Raw genomic sequence first — 20,357 nt, 5'->3', positions numbered from 1 at the left:
CCCTTGCAAACGGACAAGGCCACTCCTTGTGACTTAAAGGATTTGCTGCTTACATCTTTACCAGATGCCACAGCACACCTCTAGGAGTCTAGTGAAGTCCATGTCTCAATGGGTCAAGGCTGTTTTGGCAGCAGAAGCGGGACCAACATTAGGATGGTCATAATCTCATGCATTGTTTGGTGTATATGTCCTGCAAATTGCTTCATATGAAACAATCTGCTAAATAAGTTCAATGGCATTCTAATTAATAATGCATACAGGTCCTTCTAAAAAAAATTGCATAGTGATAAAGTTCATTATTTTCCATACTGTAATGATAAAAATTAAACTTTCATATATTTTACATTCATTACACACCAACTGAAATATTTCAGGTCTTTTATTGTTTTAATACTGATGATTTTGGCATACAGCTCATGAAAACCCAAAATTCCTGTCTCAATTTTTTTTTGTATTTTATCCGACCAATAAAAGAAGTGTTTTTAATACAAAAAAAGTCAATCTTCAAATAATTATGTTCAGTTATGCACTAAATACTTGGTTGGGAATCCTTTTGCAGAAATGACTGCTTCAATGCGGCGTGGCATGGAGGCGATCAGCCTGTGGCACTGCTGAGGTGTTATGGAGGCCCAGGATGCTTCGATAGCGGCCTTAAGCTCATCCAGAGTGTTGGGTCTTGCGTCTCAACTTTCTCTTCACAATATCCCACAGATTCTCTATGGGGTTCAGGTCAGGAGAGTTGACAGGCCAATTGAGCACAGTAATACCATGGTCAGTAAACCATTTACCAGTGGTTTTGGCACTGTGAGCAGGTGCCAGGTTGTGCTGAAAAACGAAATCTTCATCTCCATAAAGCTTTTCAGCAGATGGAAGCATGAAGTGCTCCAAAATCTCCGGATAGCTAGCTGGATTGACCCTGCCCTTGATAAAACACAGTGGACCAACACCAGCAGCTGACATGGCACCCCAGACCATCACTGACTGTGGGTACTTGACACTGGACTTCAGGCATTTTGGCATTTCCTTCTCCCCGGTCTTCCTCCAGACTCTGGCACCTTGATTTCCGAATGACATGCAAAATTTGAGCAACAGTCCAGTGCTGCTTCTCTGTAGGCCAAAAGTGTCTTGACCTGGGGAATGTGGCACCTGTAGCCCATTTCCTGCACACGCCTGTGCACGGTCTGGAATCGGTCCTTCTCCACAATCTTCCTCAGGGTCCGGTCAACTCTTCTCGTTGTGCAGCGTTTTTTGCCACACTTTTTCCTTCCCACAGCTTCCCACTGAGGTGCCTTGATACAGCACTCGGGGAACAGCCTATTCATTCAGAAATTTCTTTCTCTGTCTTACCCTCTCGCTTGAGGGTGTCAATGATGGCCTTCTGGGCTGGGTCGGGTCGGCAGTCTTACCCATGATTGCGGTTTTGTGTAATGAACCAGGCTGAGAGTTTTTAAAAGCCTCATGAATCTTTTGCAGGTGTTTAGAGTTAATTAGTTGATTCAGATGATTAGGTTAATAGCTCGTTTTGAGAACCTTTTCATGATATGCTAATTTTTTTTGAGACAGGAATTTTGGGTTTTCATGAGCTGTATGCCAAAATCATCAGTATTAAAACAATAAAATACCTGAAATATTTTAGTTAGTGTGCAATGAATCTACCAACTAAATTTGAATCTACCAACCAACTTGATTTGTAATCCTTACAATATATGAAAGTAAAAAATTTTATCATTACTTTACGGAAATTAATGAACTTTATCACAATATGCTAATTTTTTGAGAAGGACATGTATATTATCAAGAATGATAACTATAAAGATAAAGTTCTAAAAATCATTCTCAATATTAAAAAATAGCAAGAGTTCACACCACAGCTATAACAATAATGGCACAAATAAATTATATTGCTGGGATCATTTTCAGAACAAATGCACCCATGTATCCAGACGATAAAAACAATCAGAATCCATCACGCTTGTGGAAGACAATCATGCACTTAGAATAAAGAGAATGATATTGTCCGCTGGTGTGGAGGCTAATATAGTTATCATTCTTGGTGTGAATGGGTGTTAGTTTAATTAGCACATTTAAGTAGCTTTTATAAACATGCCGTAGAAAAATAATGACACTACTGGTGTGCATTTTGAGACTAAACAATGGCACTGACATTTCAAGATATGCCAGTGCAATTTGCTTTCAGTTAAAAGCTCAAACATGCATTTTAGTGTAGGACAAGGCTTAAGCTTACTCTGTGAAACCGGGTGATAAAGTCTGAATCTTTACCACAGGTATTTATTTACCAGCAATTATTGCCATAGGCAAGGCTTCAAGTTACAGAATGGGCCTAAATAAGGCAAATTAGTGCAAGCTAAGGCTGTGCAAACAAGTCTGTTCTTATGCAGCAATATTGCAGTGTCTTTTTCCTGTCCCTGGATGAGAAATTACTCATTTGCTGATTTCCAAGCACACACTTCTGTTGGCATAGGAGTATACTAGTCTTATTAGTTGACACACCTGAGGTAAGACTTTGTAAACTTCATGGGGGGGGGGAAAGCCACACCTTACCCATGGGCGTAACTGGTAACTTATCCTTTTATTTTGTTTTCAATGCTTCAATGATTTAATATGCTTGAATATGGTTACTAATCCTCTGTATTTCATATTTGAAACAACAGAAAGGAATACAACCCTGATCCGTGTGGGAGAGGTAAACAACATTGCCTAAAATGTTCTGCAAGTACATTAAACACACACATGGGGGAGCAACCTAATCAAAACTGTGAGTGATTGATTACTGTTTAAGTAAATATTTCAGTAAGTGTGTCTACTCACAAAAGATGTTATCACTTTAATGCTAAAGAGTTACACTGATAAATGGCATTCATGATCAGTTCTGTTGCTCAACGGTGAACACAGGGTGTGGCCTCGGCTCATGCATGTAAATGCTTCTCTACAGCCGGATACACTGCCCTCATTTAACCTTATGAGTGTGTTAGCAGGACATTGTGCCACAGTGATAGCTGATTCACTTGCATGCCTTTGAAGAGTACAGTCATTGATTTTCCTCACATTTTCTCAGATAATTAAGCTGTCTTGTGGGCTCTAACAGGAAAGCATAAAAGATGCCTGATATGTTGATCAGAAATAAAGTAAAAACATATTTAATCTTACTAAAATTAAAATTACACCAACACTTTACAATATCCGATAACATTCGATAACTTTCCATTTTCACTTTTTTATTTCAGTAAACTAAACTCATGCTTATCTCAACTTTTGTGAAGAAAAAAAGCCCAATCAGAAAAGAAACAGAATGAGATTTTTCTACATTGTTCATTATTACATTGAAAAGTCATTATTTAATTGACCTGAGCTAACATGAATTGACAATTGTTCTTGTATTTTGTAATTGTATTTTCATTAACTAACATTAACAAAGATAAATAAGCAGGCCTACTTTAGAAATGTAATGTTTATTGCTAATTTTAGTTAATGTATTAACTTATGTTAACCACTGGGACTTTATTGTTAAATGTTGCCTTGTTTTCTATTTTAAAATACTTCAAAATTATTTTTTTGTTTCTGAGATGGCCAAGCTGAATTTTAGTGTCACATGATCCTTCAGAAATCAGACTATTAAGCTGATTTGCTGTTCAAGTAATATTTCTTATTAAACGGTTACTTCACCCAAAAATTTTAATTCTGTTATTAATTACTCATCCACATTGTTCCAAACCCCTAAGACCTTTGTTCATCTTTGGAACACAAATGAAGATATTTTTGATTAAATCTGTGATCTCTCTGACCCCTCCATAGGCAGCTATTTAATTAAAACTTTCAAGGCCCAGAAAGAAAAGTAAAGAAAGGTAAAGTCCATATGACTCCAGTGTTTCAACCTTAATTTCATCAAGTGACGAGTACTTTTTTGTACGCAAAAAACAAACTGACTTTCTGGTCTGTGTAGGGCTCTTAAGATTGGGCCATACTCTGCAAGAATTCTTGAGGTGGCAAGAACAAAGTTCGTTCTGCCCAGGACATTCCATACTTCATGAGAAAAGCAGGCACAGAGCATCTCCGTTTCTCTGCATTAACCCCCGCCCACTTTAAATTTCTGACCAATCACAAAATAGTTCTCGGACACTCACAAGAAAAAAAGTTGTGCTCAGACAATGTGTTTAGAACAAGTTGCGAGAACTCCCAAACCACGGCTGCGAGAACAAAATTACGTAATTTTGTTCCCGCAGCCCTGGGAGCGAGAACTGTTGTTGTGGAGTTTGTAACAGCCTTTACAATGTTGGCGTATAGTGTGAAGAGCGCAGTGCTTCCTAGTTCTGTGGCAGAACGACGCGTCACTGTTGGCGAGTCAACCTCGTCGGCCAATGGTGATGTGTTTACACTACGTCAACAGCGTAAGAGTCTGACACAGGCTAGAAGAAATTGTTGAATAAAGTTTAAATGCAAAAAGTATTCTCGTTGCTTCATAAAATTAAGGTTGAATCAGTGGAGTCACATGGACTATTTTAATGATGACTTTACAACCTTTCTGGGCCTATGGAAGGGTCATTGAGCTCTTGGATTTCATCAAAAAATATCTTAATTTGTGTTATGAAGATGAACAGAGGTCTTACGGGTTTTTATTCTTACGAGGAATTAAGGACATCATTTAAATTTTTGGTGAACTAACCCATATCTAACCCATAACCCATATCCCGTATCTAATCTCTCTCTCTCTCTCTCTCTCTCTCTCTCTCTCTCTCTCTCTCTCTCTCTCTCTCTCTCTCTCTCTCTCTCTCTCTCTCTCTCTCTCTCTCTCTCTCTCTCTCTCTCTCTCTCTCTCTCTCTCTCTCTCTCTCTCTCTCTCTTTCTCTCTCTCTCTCTCTCTCTCTTACACTTACACTTATTTTGCAATATGATTTGACACTAGAGATGCATAAGTTCTTACAACAAGTTAAAAACAAATCAACTTAATTTGTAATCCTTACAAATTCTTGATTTTCAATGCTTTAAGAGTCAAGCGACTGTAAATATGATCCGTGTTAGGAAACACACAAACATGAGAGTGTGGAACTGAGTGTTTGCCAGAAAACCTCCTCTTCCTTTGTATTGGTTCAGAGGCTTGGGAGTTAAAAGGGTCAAACTAAACCAGATTCAAGAACAATACGCACTGTAATGCCAACAGCAACACTATACTAGTGCTGCCAGCTCCCCTGAAGTTCCCCAGCGCTTCCTCGCTCTCTTGCTGTTATTCCTACCCCGGCTCTTCCCTTAGCTCCCATCACTCGGCTCCTTCCGGATTGATTTTATTAGGCTACAGCAAGTACTTGTAATAGAATGTTATAGTGGCTGAAAGACAGAGTTTAGAAGAAAAAAGCCTGGTATGCCTTTGTTAGGAATCTGTTCCACACATCAGAATCTGTAGGAATCTGTAAGCAGTCCGCTTCGAAAAACATTCAGCCAGTATTTGGAGTTTAGTAGATAAATATATTCTGTAGATCAGAGTGGTAATTCTAGAACGTTGACACAAAACAGCGTCACATAAGTGTTACCTTGTACGCAAGTATAGTGCCATGGCAACAATGAGTCAGTAATGAAACCTCAATATAAGATGAGGAACATAAGAACAGAAACCAGGCAGTGAAAGCATATCTTTGAACGTGGTTTGTGCTACATTGTGCTGATACGGGAATTTTCCCCTGGAGTCAGTACACCATGTTCCTGTGCCAGGAAAAAGTAACCATGCAAGTTTGCAATTAGGCTCACCAGAACTCACCATAAAAGTCTTCACCAACTGTACTCTTGCGCTTCAATTTCTATGCGAAATTACGTCCAAATCAAACAAAATCTGAAGTTATGCTTTTTAACCCTGATACATTGTCGTTTCTCAGGGAAACGGTGCAAACAGGTATATGTATCCAAGTTCTAATGATGGCCTGCATATTTTTCCTCTACAGACGTGCAAGAAAGAATTTTTGGCATTCCAGTGAAGGGGTTGAAGGTCAAAGTGCCAAAGGGAAGAATGTGGATGGTGCTGTCAATCACTGGGAACCACTACAACGGTTCATTAGGACAGCATCTGATGATTCAAACTTCTAACATCCATTTCTTTGTTTTCAGAAGTTTTAAAGTCAACCAACTCTTTTCGACGTGTTCGTATGATAAAGTAACTGGAGGGTTTTCGTTTTCGTGTAAAGCATTGCAGAAATCAGAAGGGAGAGCGAAAACAGACAGCCCCTGCATTTTTGGACATGAGACCCCATACATAACTCTGCTGGCTCAGATTACCATTGGGGGAGGTGGAGCATAAGTTGGTTTCATCCAGAGCTCTACTACAATGCTCAGAAATGTCATGCAAAAGAACTATTCTTTCACCGTTTATGTGTGATGCAGAAGGCTGGAGCTGCAACTGTTATTTTCCTGGTGGGCAAATCTGTATGCATTATATTCAAGAGTTCAGTTACTATAGTGGTTATTTAAGACACATTTTACTTTGTAGGTATCATAATCCATTGTAATGGGGTGGTCACAGCAACAACAACAAAAAAAATGCCATCACTGATATATATATATATATATATATATATATATATATATATATATATATATATATATATATATATATATATATATATATATATATATATATATATATATATATATATATATATATATATATATATATTTATATATATTAGGACATATACATATATATATATATATATAGAGTGCAAAAGTATGAGCCGATGTATTTTATTTTGTGTTATGTTATTGTATTACAAATTATTTTAAACATTTTTATGGAAGCATCTTGTTATTCAGTGGAAGAAAGAACATCTGACCACTCATAATCAACATCACAATTTAGATTATTCTGCAGAATCTTATTTTTTTATACATTTTTATTTAACATTCATTCATCCATTCATTCATTCATTCATTCATTCATTCATTCATTCATTCATTCATTCATTCATTCATTCATTCATTCATTCATTCATTCATTCATTCATTCATTCATTAAAAACCCTAAAACTTTCTCATCTTCATGTTCAAATTAGATTTTGAATGCCACATTTGCATTGTGATTCAGAATTTTGGAGAATACACTTTTCTTTTTAAAAATAAAAATAAAAATTCTATTTTAGTTTATTAAAAATAAAATAAAGCTATTTCACATAAATCATTCAAGTATGATTTATAAGTAAGTAAGTTTATATTCCTTTAGTTCTTAATATTGTATGTTTCTCTTGGATGATTAGGGACTGTTTTGTCATGAGACTGTAAGCAGCATTGAGGAAGTTACTTTTAAAAGTAATTCATTACAATATTGAGTTACTCCATTAAAGAACACTCCACCATTTTTAGAAATAGGGCTTATTCAACTTCTTTCCTAAATTTAGATATGTGGGCAAATGCATTATTGTCATAGTGCATGCATTGTTTTAATTTGGCAGTGCTAGCTTAGCATAATGAATGGAATCCTATGTTGCCAGCTAGCATGTCCGAGTAAATGTGATTCGCCTGTGCTTCCCCATAATATAGTCCCAAGTCAATATCTGCTTAGGAAATCGACTCATAATCTGCATCACTATTTGTACTCGTTGTGGCCTGAATACACAGGCCACAAGAAGTAAATAGGTGGATTTATTTTATTTTTTTCACTTTTACTCGGACATGCTAGCTGGCAACATAGGATTCTATTCATTATGCTAAGCTAAGCTAGCGGCGACCCTGCCAAATTCAAACAATGCATGCACTAAATGCAAAATTGTTTTGACAAAAATGCATTTGCCCACATATCTAAATTTAGGAAGGAAGTTGAATACACCCTATTTCTAAAACGGCGGAGTGGTCCTTTAAAAACGAGCTAATTGATACTTTTAATGGAAAGTAGTGTTATGTTAATTTCGCATTACTTGCCTAGAAAAAAAGAAGACAAATGTAAAGGCCCTTTCACACTAAAAGTGAAATGGGAAACAGAAGAAAGTTCAACAGCAATAAAACAAATAAAGAAAACATGAATGTGCTGTGAATATTAAGTAATTTTTGCAATAAGTATCAGCAGTAAAGGCATTGAGTTTAAAGCACATTTGTGTTATTTAACATTTAATTACTGCAGTTTTGCATAATATTCTGAGTTTGCATTTCTCTCTTTTTGTTCATTTTGGGGAATAGAAAGTGAGATTAGTGAATGCGCGCTCACATTTAGTCGATAATTACAAAGCATCATGTTTACACGGCGCACACAACGCCTCTGCACTTACTCACGATTTCTCTCAACATGAGACAAGAATGCTGTCAGTTAATGAATGGAAAAAGAAAGTAACTTAAATTTATTACATGTAAATAAAAAACAAAACATTACTCATTACTTGAAAAACGAAAACTGATTACATACCTTGCATTACTTGTAATGTGTTATCCCCAACACTGACTGCAATTTTATGGGTGTTCTGCACAAGGAGTTTTTCCTCCTTTTCCTGGCTTTATGATATTAAGGTACGGCATTGCCGCTCAGGGCAGTTAAAGGATTGCAAACAATCATTTATGCTCAAAGATGCACAGGATTTTAAAAAGGGTAATATGTTTTAAGTTATTATTTAGTCTTATTCAATTTACTTGCAACTTTGTCTTAGTACTAACACATACTTTTATTTATTTTCCTGTTTTTTTTTTTTAAATTTCAAATTATATACTGTATAAAGTATCCAGTATAAATTCATAAAATCATAAATGATAAAAATCATATTCCTGCCTACAGGTGTTAAGTTATTATATTGCTGCCTAAATAGATGTAAATTATTATATTGCTGCTGTAAAATCTAACCCCGTCACATTACTGTCTGTGCCGATGTCTGTTTCATTTGCAGGAAGTCACCACATCAGGCGTTTCATAGGTGAAATAACTACAATCTGTGGGTCTGACACTGACACCTTTGATGTGTTCATTTGTGTACAATATATTGTGTACATTTTATGCCTGACTTGGTTAAACATGTTTGGGTTTCACTGGTTTAAAGCAGCAATGACCATAAAACCACAGGAATTCTTATACCATCATGGCGCATTCTGTAAGGTAACCTAAGGTTAATCCCTTAAAGGAAAATATATGTATATATATTAGACTTCAGCATAATAGTACATTTTGTACTTTGCAGTCAAATAAATCTTACATATCCTTGATAAAATTAAATGTATTATCAATTAATTCATGTTGATCGTATTTGCCTATTTCTGTTATACTTTTTTTCTAATGACTTTTTACAACCTATATTTTAACTAGGTAAAAATGGAAGTAAAAAGTGCTTTATAAACACAGTTAAAGCAGCCAGAAAAACCCAAGCCCAGGGTCAAGGGCCCAACTAAAGCAAACACTGATCACCATCATGGTGACTTCAAATTAAACATTTTTTTTCTTTAAAACAGAAATAAAGCCTGGTTAGTAATGTGTGATGCTAGTAATGCTGTTTGTTGTGTTGTAGAATGGTTGTGGTAATAAAACAATATGCAGGATAAAAAAAAAAAGCTTTAATCTGCAGCATTGCTTAAACACAAACAAACATCAAGAATCAGTGTATGAATCTCAATAATGGTGACAATAATAATAAAAAAATCTGATAAACATCAACTCTGAACATAAAACAAGCTACCATAACACATCACAGGAAAAATAGCACATGTAAAAAGCAAGAGTAAGAATCGAAGAAAATTAGTCACAATTCAGATGCATAATTTATGCATGCCGCAATGCATGCTGGGACCCATGAGAGAGTTTTGATTGGTGGTACCCAGCATGCACTTGCAGCATGAAACTTGTCATTGATTGTCACCATTGTTGAGATTCATACACTGATTCTTGATGTCTGTGTGTGTCTGATTAATGCCACAGATTACTAGCCTAGAAATCTAGACGCACCCTAGCGGCAGCAAATCTAATCTGCCCATGAGTGTCGTCTAGCAACTCTCAATACCCTTCTGAGCTGTAACCCTCTAACTCTTGCTGGGCCAATCACATCGTGTATAGAGTCGGTGGGCGGGGCCATAATGACGACGGCCGAGTTGCGTTTACGTGCTTCTAGTAAACACAGAAACTGGAGAACAGCGGTCTTTCGAATCAGCTTTGACCGTGACTCTGGAAGATTTGGAGTTAAGCTTTTCTCTGAGAAAAGAACAAAGAACGGCAATGAAGTCATTCTTAAAAAGGGCAGATCTGTTCTGAGTTTTGCCAACCGGATACGGCGAATGTTTAATCTATCAACAAGCTCTGCTTCACCTTCGTTGCTCTGGTTGGTTGTAGCGCTATCCTATCTCATGCAGAGGGAGTTTGAAAGACAACCGTTTATCCCGCCCCTCGGATTGAGCCCTGTCTATGGGGAGTTTCCAGACCAAACATCTTGATGTGGGTCTGGCTTGTCAGGCTAATAGATAACACCTTGTGTGCACAATTATTTTTTTACACCGGCATATTAGATTAACTGTGCTGAATCTCAAGCTGAATCAAATGATATAAAACAAAAATTAATAAAGCATAACCAGAGCATTAGACTCTGAATGAGACCAGTGATCCCTACACGATGATTATATCATCATCAAATAATAGCAAAATAACCTGATTACATTTTTCTTGGCATTTTTTGTCATAACAAAAGTACTTTTCAAACACACAGTTAAAACATCCAGAGAAAAACTAATGTTAATGAGTCAAAGGTCAAGAGCCCACCTAAAGAAAACACTGCTCACCATCATGGTGACTTTAATTAAATTAACCTATTATTTTCAATATCATCTGGTTAGTAATGTGTGAATCTGGTAATGCTGTTTGTGGAGTTGTTTAATCCTCCTCTGCTGAGATCTTCAGAGATTTAATGTCTTCTTTTATCTTCAGTTGATTTAATCTAAGGGTGTAACTGAAGTCAGTTGTAGTTCTTGTTTTTCTGTCCTTCAGTGATTCTGCTCATTATCATCAGGTGTTCATAATTAATGCTCAATCATCACTTAATTATCTAATTGATTTCAACACTGCTTCAATGGTACTTTAACTAAGTAGGTAGCATTACATAATTTTAACGGTTTCATTAACGTATAACTGGCATATATGAATCACATTCATATTATTGAAACAAATCAATAAATCTTAACTGTTTCATTAATATTTGACTTGCAAATTAATATCATTAAGTTTATTAATTTTTATATGTTAAAATTGTGTAATCCAAATGCATGGAAAATTTAAATGCAATTCAAATATATATCTATGATTTTTTTTGAGTGAATAAACTTTTTTATTTTTAAGAACAACTTTAGTTTTTACAATATTTGCATGTCACATGCAACTAAACAACTAAATTGTTTTTACAGTATTACAATATTTCTCTGTTTTTGATACCAATGTTTGTAGTTTTAACAAATACATTTAATTATAATCACATGTTGTAAATATAACAAAACATTCATGTTTAATAGTTTACAAAAGTTCCCTGTGATTAAACACAAAAAAAATATACGTTTTTGAGTTTACAATACTTTTCTGTAGGGATTTTACATTGTTTTCCTATAAATTTCACAGCCATAAGGTTAGATCTATTACAGTTATTCCTCGTATATAGTACAGAAACTTTCTTTTAACTAATGAACTGTTTTTAACTGTAGCATTTTTACAGCCTTTTACCGTTAAAATCACATACTTTTTTACAGTGTTACCATTAGGTGGCAAATACTATAGTGAACATGCAATAGGCCTATGCATGGCCATGACGTCATCATTTTGACGGATTTGCGTTTTTGTTGTTCACATGGAGACCGTTCTCTGTTTTTAGGCATCCAAAACACTGGTGTTGTGTAAATGAACGGCTAACATGCATAACATTTTTTAGTTGAAAACGGTGTTGTGTAAACAGCACCTGTGTTAGTTCATTGCTGTATTCACCCCCGCACCCTCTTTCACTATTCCCTAAATTACTTCACTAATAAAGTCCACTTGAAGGAGTTACATTTTCTGTGCATTATGATAATGTTAGCCTTTTAGAAGGCCTTTGAGGGACTTTCAGAGAATTTGTCGAGTGGGTATTACATCAGTGTGGATTCCCCTTTACTATTGCACTACGCCCTCAGTGCATGCCACAACATCAACCACGCCACCCAATGGACCACACTAAACTCTCTTTCTGAACACTCTGCCTGTCCAGTATTGGTCAAGGATGCTGATTCGAAAAAATTCTGCTTGTCTTGTCATGGCCAAAGGTCAGATCTCGTAATTTTTTATAGTGTTATTTCTTTTTCACAGTATTTGTACATCCTGAGATTGATACCATGAGAAGTGTTTATTTGAGTTTGTTCTGATTAAGAATAGATCCAACCTTATATTTGAGTTTTGCTGCATCCACTGTGTGACAGAGGGTATTTACTGTAGTATGTGTAAATATTAAATGTGTATATTATAGTAAACAATTTTTACTATAAAACTTAAATTCTCCAAAGTTTAGGGTTATTTCTTAATTTAATTGTAAAGGCTTTCGTTATGATGAAACATACTTTTATGTTATATTTATATTTAACATACACTCTTCTGTGGGTAAAAGATTGCTTGACATTCCTGTATTAACTTGTGCATGAGGTTTGAAACTTCACAACTATGATAGGAATGTAATGATCATAGGTTGCCTAATGCGTCTAAAAACAAGACAAAACGATAAAGTGAAGTTAACATAAACATAGTGCTACTTTTTTTTTTTTTTTGTAACCACAAGGCCGAAATAATGTGGAACATTTGTACATGTCATAGCATTCTAAACGAATAAAACCATGTCTGACTGTATATTGCAGGACTGATTGTCTCATTGTGAAAAAGATATGCATGGTAAAATTACAATGTACTAATACAGCCTTATTGGTTATTGTACATTTAATCTTCTTTTTATAATATTGCCTATACTTTATCTTGTTTCAAAGAGCATATATTTGTTGTTCAGTTCAAATATTAGAAAGAAATGGAAGTTGGAAGTGATGGAATTCTAATTGGAGCAGCTCTGAAGCACTTCTGCAATGCTTTAACGTGTATATTTTTGGCAGCGTGGCACAATTAGAGGTGTGGATGTTCTTAGTAAAGTGAACAAGTTACACGTAAACCGAAACCAGTGTTAAAGCATTACAAAGTCCTCAAGGCACATTTAGCAGAAATAAAAATAGTTTAAAACTAATTTGTCTGTGCTCATCTCATTATGACATTGCTGACTGACTGCACAGCAACGTAACATGTTACTACTTTTCAAACATTTTGACATACCATATTTATATACACAGAGGAGATCGCCATGGAAACATCCCTGCAATAACCTTCCTCACTGCTTATTATGTTGCCATGGCAGCCATCCCAGAATAGTCCTTTTCAGTTTGTCCCTCCCTCGTGTTTATGACTCACAACCTGCAGGGGAAACCACAATTCAGCCTGTATCTCATGATGTTCCTCCCCTACATTTTTACTAGAACATACAAACTGGATCTCAAAAAGGGGAAATCCATAAAAATAAATAAAAAAATGTGGCTATGGAGACAGTAATCAAAACCATTTAAAGGGGGGATGGGACTTTAGAGAGTTTCTAGTATTACACGAAAGCATATGCTTAATAAATCAGTAAATTAAATACGTAAACAAAGAAATAAACAGTAAATTATCCCCAATTTGGCCTTGATCATATTAAATATTGTGGCAAAAAATCTATGTACTTATTCAAAAACTCTTCAAGCCTCCATACTCAAGGGGAAAGCCAAATGTAATAATAATAATAATATTTGCTATCCTCAAAAGTAACCTACTTTATACAGGTGGCCAACGCCCTTGCTGCAACAAGCCCTCCCACAAAGAACAGGATGAACCTATTGAAAGAATGAAAACCTTGTCTTTGTTTGTAGTGTACTCTAGATAGAGTAACATATATGTCTGTTATGCCTCAGCAGTGTTAAAGAAACAATTTAATTCCATTTACATTATCTAAAGAAATCTCCACAGCTGTCTGTTAAGAGGGATACCTTTTTATAGTGCATGCACATTATTTTAGCAGTAAAATTATATTTTCTGACATTTTTAGTTGCTGATTACTGGTATGTCATATGAAAAGGACATTAGCAGAAACTACTATACAGTACAGGCCAGAAGTTTGGACACATTACTATTTGTAATGTTCTGCTCATCAAGCCTGCATTTATTTGATCAAAATAAATAAATAAATAAATAAATAAATAAATAACTAAATAACTAAATAACTAAATAACTAAATAACTAAATAAATAAATAAATAAATAAATAAATAAATAAATAAACAAATAAACAAACAAATAAATAAATAAATAAATAAATAAATAAATAAATAAATAATAATAAAATTGTGATATATTATTACAATTGAAAATAATTGGTTTTCAATTTATTATACTTTAAATTATCATTTATTTCTGTGATGCAAAGCTGAATTTCTCCAGACTTCAGTGTCACATGATCCTTCAGAAATCAATCTAATATGATAATTCATTTTCAAAGTTGGAAACAGTTCTGCTGCTTAATATTTTTTCATAACCTAAATTTTCATAACATAAAAATAAATAAATAAATACATTTTAAAAAAAGCACATGTTTTCAAAATAGAAATCTTTTGTAACAAAAATATACACTACTGGTCTGTAATTTGGGGTCAGTAATTTTTGTTCTTTCTTATTTTTAAAATAAATCAATTTTATTCAGCAAGGATGTGTTAAATTGATAAAAATTGGTTGTAAAGGAGATTTATATTATTTGAAAATATGTTTTTATTTTGAATAAATGCAGTTCTTTTGAACATTTTATTCATCAAATATATCAGGAAGCAGAAATGTTTCCAACACTCATAATAAATCAGAATATTACAATGATTTCTAAAGGATCATGTGATAGACTGGATGTCACATGTGACACTGAAGACTGGAGCAACCATCCTGAAAATTCAGCTTTGCATCACAGAAGTGATAATTTAAAGTATAATAAATTGAAAACCAATTCTTTTAAATTGTAATAATATATCACAATATAAAAATCTCTATTTTTGATCAAATAAATGCAGGCTTGATGAGCAGAAGAAACTTCTTTCAAAAACATTACAAAAAGTAATGTGTCCAAACTTTTGACCTGTAATACTGTAAAAAAAAAAAAAAAAAAAAGTATTCTCCCACTTACAAAGATGAGAGAGGCCTGTAATTTTCATCATAGGTACACTTCAATTATGAACAAATCCAGAAAATCAGATTGACTGATTTTTCAAAAATGTATTTGCAAATTATGGTGGAAAATAAGTATTTGGTCAATAACAAAAGTTCATCTCAATACTTTGTTATACCCTTTGCTGGCAATGACAGAGTTCAAACGTTTTTTTGTAAGTCTCCACAAGGTTTTTACACACTGTTGAGATCTCTGGTAGTTTAGACCATTCCTCCATGCAGATCGCCTCTAGAGCAGTGATGTTTTAGTGCAACATGCAGATTTTCAACTCTCTCCAAAGATTTTCTATGGGGTTAAGATCAGGAGAATCCAGGACCTTGAAATGCTTCTTAGGAAGCCACTCTTTCGTGTGTTTGGAATCCTTGTCATGCTGAAAGACCCAGTCATGTTTCATCTTCAATGCCCTTGCTGATGGAAGGAGGTTTATATATATATATATATATATATATATATATATATATATATATATATATATATGAAAGTAAATGAAAACTTAAAACATTTTTTATTTTTTTTAAATAAAAAAACAGTTTAAAATGTGTTTTTATTATTTTATTATAAAGGTGTAATGTGAACTGGCTTTAAAAAAAAAATTATACTGTTGTCTGAGGTCAGCTATTGATGTTTTACATTCAAAAACATCATAACTTATAAGTAATAGGCTATTTTCTACACTGGTTTTGAGGATCTCTCCAAAATGCTAGGTTTTGATGGGCGTGGCACTGGAGACTTGGAAGTAAACGCCCACGGCTAGGATTGGATAAGATTTGCATATTTATTGAGCTTAAGCTCCCCTGTCAGTTCACATGAGTGAGGAGAGAGTGAGGGAGAAGCGGCAACCAGAATGATTTTCTCGATCACAGGGCTCATAAACGTCTTTATCAAACAAACACAATGATTTATTTCTCATCGACCCACGATTGATTGGACTATCATTTTTATATTACACATAGCCCACCGCAAAATCGGACGATATAAGCGCGAACCGCCCTGTAGATGTCAACTCGAGAGAGAGAATAGCAGAACAAGAACGGAATATAATGAGATTGCCGTGCTTTGTGTGCCCTGGCATATCTTGTCTGAGCCCAGCGTGCTAAAGGTATGTTCTGTTAGACACATGCACATAAGCAAAACGATCTATAACAATGCAATACTATTACATATAAAAACACGTTTTACTCACATAAGCGTGTTGATCCATTCCTGTCATCTCCAAATCCAGCATCATCCGGAGATTTGTTTACAAACGATCCCGCAGTGAAATAAAATTACGTGAACAGAACAAAACCCAGGCTCATTGGAAATACCAACACGATCTCATGGTCATGCGTATAAATAGTACGAGTTTGCAATCTCGTGGAATGTATACGGCAAAAAGAGTTTTGGCGTGCGTTTGGTAAGCGTTTTTTCGCGTGCATATGATACGCACTTTATGGCATGTGACACACTCTTGGGTAGGTTTAGGGTGGTGGGGTGGGGCGTTCGTATGTATAATATGCCATAAAGTGCGTATCATATGCACGCGAAAAACCGCGTACCATAAGCACGCCAAAACTCATTTTGGCGTATACATTCCACGAGATTGCAAACTCGTACTATTTATACGCATTTTCGTGAGATCCGTCTCGAAATACGTGACTCTGCCTACATCATGACTTTGCGTAAACATTGACGCGCCAACCTGATCTCACAGAATGAATATTTATAGCCTAATTGTATATTTTGGAGCAACTAACTCCACTCCTACCCTAAACCTACCCACTCTCAACAATATAAAACACGTAACAGTAACAGGCAAATAAATGTACAGTCACATGTATTTATTGCAAAACCTGACCAAAAATCTTTATAAAAGTATTAACTCATGTTGCATTCCAAGTCTTCTGAAGTCATACGATATCTTCATGTGAAGAACAGAGTTGATCTTAATGTTTTAGTTGTTGAAATGATGATTGCGCTCCTTTGCGAACAGAACACACACGCACTCCTTCATTCCTATTTCTAATTCAAATGATACACACAAGTTGAATGACGCGATCGGTCACGAGACACACGAGAGCCAATGGCATTTTACAATCGAAACTCACGTAATGACGCAATTGGTCACGAGACACACGACAGCCAATGATGTCAAAGCTGACGTGATGTTTCTTCCGGCGGCAATATTTGAAATGTATTATTAATCTTTGGCGGATGGACTGATCGCTTTTGGGGATTTTCTTCACACAAATCAATCGTTGGGCCTCGGAACACTTGGGATATTTGTACTTTCTGAATAAATTGTGCCTGCAGTCGTATCTGCCTGTTATGTCCTGTTTTTTATAATACACAAATGGATAGGTTTAGGGAAGAGTTACGCGTTCAAAATGCGTCTGAATGTGTGTGTAAATTGTTTTTTTGAAAATGTAAAAATGCAGAATGTTTCTTGTGATGGGTAGGTTTAGGGGCTGTGTGTGTGCGTGTGTGTGATGGGTAGGTTTAGGGGCTCTGTGTGTGTGATGGGTAGGTTTAGGGGCTGTGTGTGTGTGATGGGTAGGTTTAAGGGTAGGGGCAGTGTAGGGGGATAGAATGTAACGGCGTTGATAAACACTCAAAAAAGCGATTATGGATCTTGATAGCACGCCAAAATGGCATACGAATTGGCGTGTCATATATACGCCATTTCATGAGATCAGTCTGGGAATGGAGAAAAAATATTACCATTTAGCGCCTCTGGTGGACGTTTCACCCAAAAAGGTGCAGGTAAACGTACCTAGAGGTACATATTTCAGGTATTGCAAAAATGTAGGCAGAGTCACGTATTTCTAATGAGCCTGGGTTGACAGAACAACTCTGTCTCCCCCACGTGAGCTGGAACTTCATTCAAAATAAATGAAGTATCACACATTCCTAATATTATGATCCGAAGGAAGCTTGTGCAGCGACTTGGATGCCAGCCGAACTTAGCCCCGCCCACTTGGGGGGTATAATGTGTGTTATTTTGGCAAGGTTGCCTGCTAAAATTCGCACTCATGGGTCTATATATCACATAATAGTCGCTTCAACCCGCGGAAAACAACCCGCAGAAAAAAACGGGGACTTGGCAACACAGTGCAGTTGAGCTCTGTTGACATTTGACAATGCGTCGCTTCGTTGCTCTGATTGGTTGTAGGTCTATCCAATTGATGTCTTTCCTGGTTCGGTTGAAACACGCCCCATAATTACAGCCCAATGGAGCAGTTTCAGACTCATATTCTGACTAGAATTGAGTATGACCACGTCAGGCTAGCAGCGACTGTGTTCTTCCACAATATCTTGCTTGCTATCTTCCAAATGTTTATTGCTGCTGGCTTGTGATCGACCAAACAGCTCCATGAGCTGCTGGCCGGGGCTACTAAATTACATGTTCTATTGAGGCGGTGTTTCGTCACGCACTGACGTCAGTATGAAGCACAGGACTATGAAACTAGGATATTCTTATATTACCATGACCTTTTATATATCAAAAGCACCAAGGGAAAGTTGATTTCTCAATTCATCACCCCTTTCAAAAATAATTATTAAAGGGTTAGTTCACCCAAAAATGATTTAATTAATTACTCACGCTCATGTCGTTGGACACCCGCAACACCTTCGTTCATCTTCAGGACACAAATGAAGATATTTTTGTTGAAAGCTGATGGCTGAGATAGGCTTCAGAAAGGCTTCCATTGGCATTCAGTACATTTCCACTGCCCCACTTACAAGACCCATAAAGGCACTAAAGCCGACATTACAAGTCCATCTCACTACAGTGGCTGTACGATAATATTACAAAGCGACGAGAATAGTTTTTGTGTGCAAAAAAATCTTAATAATGACTTTATCCACCAAGATATTGTGTTCTGTGTAGGTCTCTGACATGAACTCACCTGGAACTCACGCGATAGCGGCGCTCCTCCTCTTCCGGGTCATGTATTCGAATGGTGGAGCTGCATCATATTCTCGCGCATGCGTCGAGTTCACGTCAATAACTTAGTGGATAAAGTCGTTATTTTGATTTTTGTGTGCACAATAACAATTTTCATCGTATTGTAAAATTATCGTACAGCCACTGTAGTGAGATGGACTTTGTAATGTCGTATTTAGTGCCTTTATGGGTCTTGTAAGTGGGGCAGTGGAAATGTACTGAATGCCAATGGAGGCCTTTCTGAAGCCTTTCTCAGCCATCAGCTTTCAACAAAAATATCTTCATTTCTGTTCCGAAGATGAACGAAGGTCTTACGGGTGTCCAACGACATGAGGGTGAGTAATTAATGAAATCATTTTCATTTTTGGGTGAACTAACCCTTTAAATGTATTCTGATAATGTGTATTTTATACCTTGGACATGCATATTTGAAAAGGACATTAACAGAAGCTAAAAAAATCTATATTAATTTTAAAAATATAATTGTTATATTGTTATATATAATTGTTTTTATTTTTTAATAATATTTATCTAAATATCTGCATTATTTTTCATTAACCACACTTTTTATTTAATTGCATAATTATAAGTATTCATATGCATAATTATTTGATTAATAATTAATTAATTAATTAATTAATACAGTTATATTTTTTTATAAATATATATTTTAGCTTCTGTTGTGAGGTTAATGAAAAATAATGCAGATATTTAAATAAATATTATTTAAAAAAATTTTTTTTATATATATATGTATATATACAGTGTACACACACACGCACACGCACACGCGCACACAATATATATGAAATATAAACTTTATCCAATTTATCCTTTTGTTATTCATTATAACTACAAAACAAAGCTTTCCAGACAAATTTGTGTTTAGGGAACAAAAACCAGTCAACTGATCAGTTGTGAAAAATTGTATTTCCTTTAACAACACAACTTTTATTGTTTGGCTGGATGGGTTTGCACTCATTGTGCGGATGTGGTGAGCATCAATGAAAGCTTTCAAACTTTATATTAGAGACTATGTACTCTCTGCAGTAAAGCTGTTATTTGATTTACATGTAAAAGCACAACCAAGAGTGCACATTTGAGATCACTTTGTTCTGATCTGTTTTGTTTTTTTTAAACTTCAAATAAAGTGTCTCCTCTTATCCCCTAAAGTTGATCACAGGACACACC

This window comes from Pseudorasbora parva, chromosome 11 (assembly GCF_024679245.1).
Source record: "Pseudorasbora parva isolate DD20220531a chromosome 11, ASM2467924v1, whole genome shotgun sequence".
In the NCBI taxonomy this organism is placed as follows: domain Eukaryota; kingdom Metazoa; phylum Chordata; class Actinopteri; order Cypriniformes; family Gobionidae; genus Pseudorasbora; species Pseudorasbora parva.
This window is presented reverse-complemented; position numbering follows the sequence as displayed.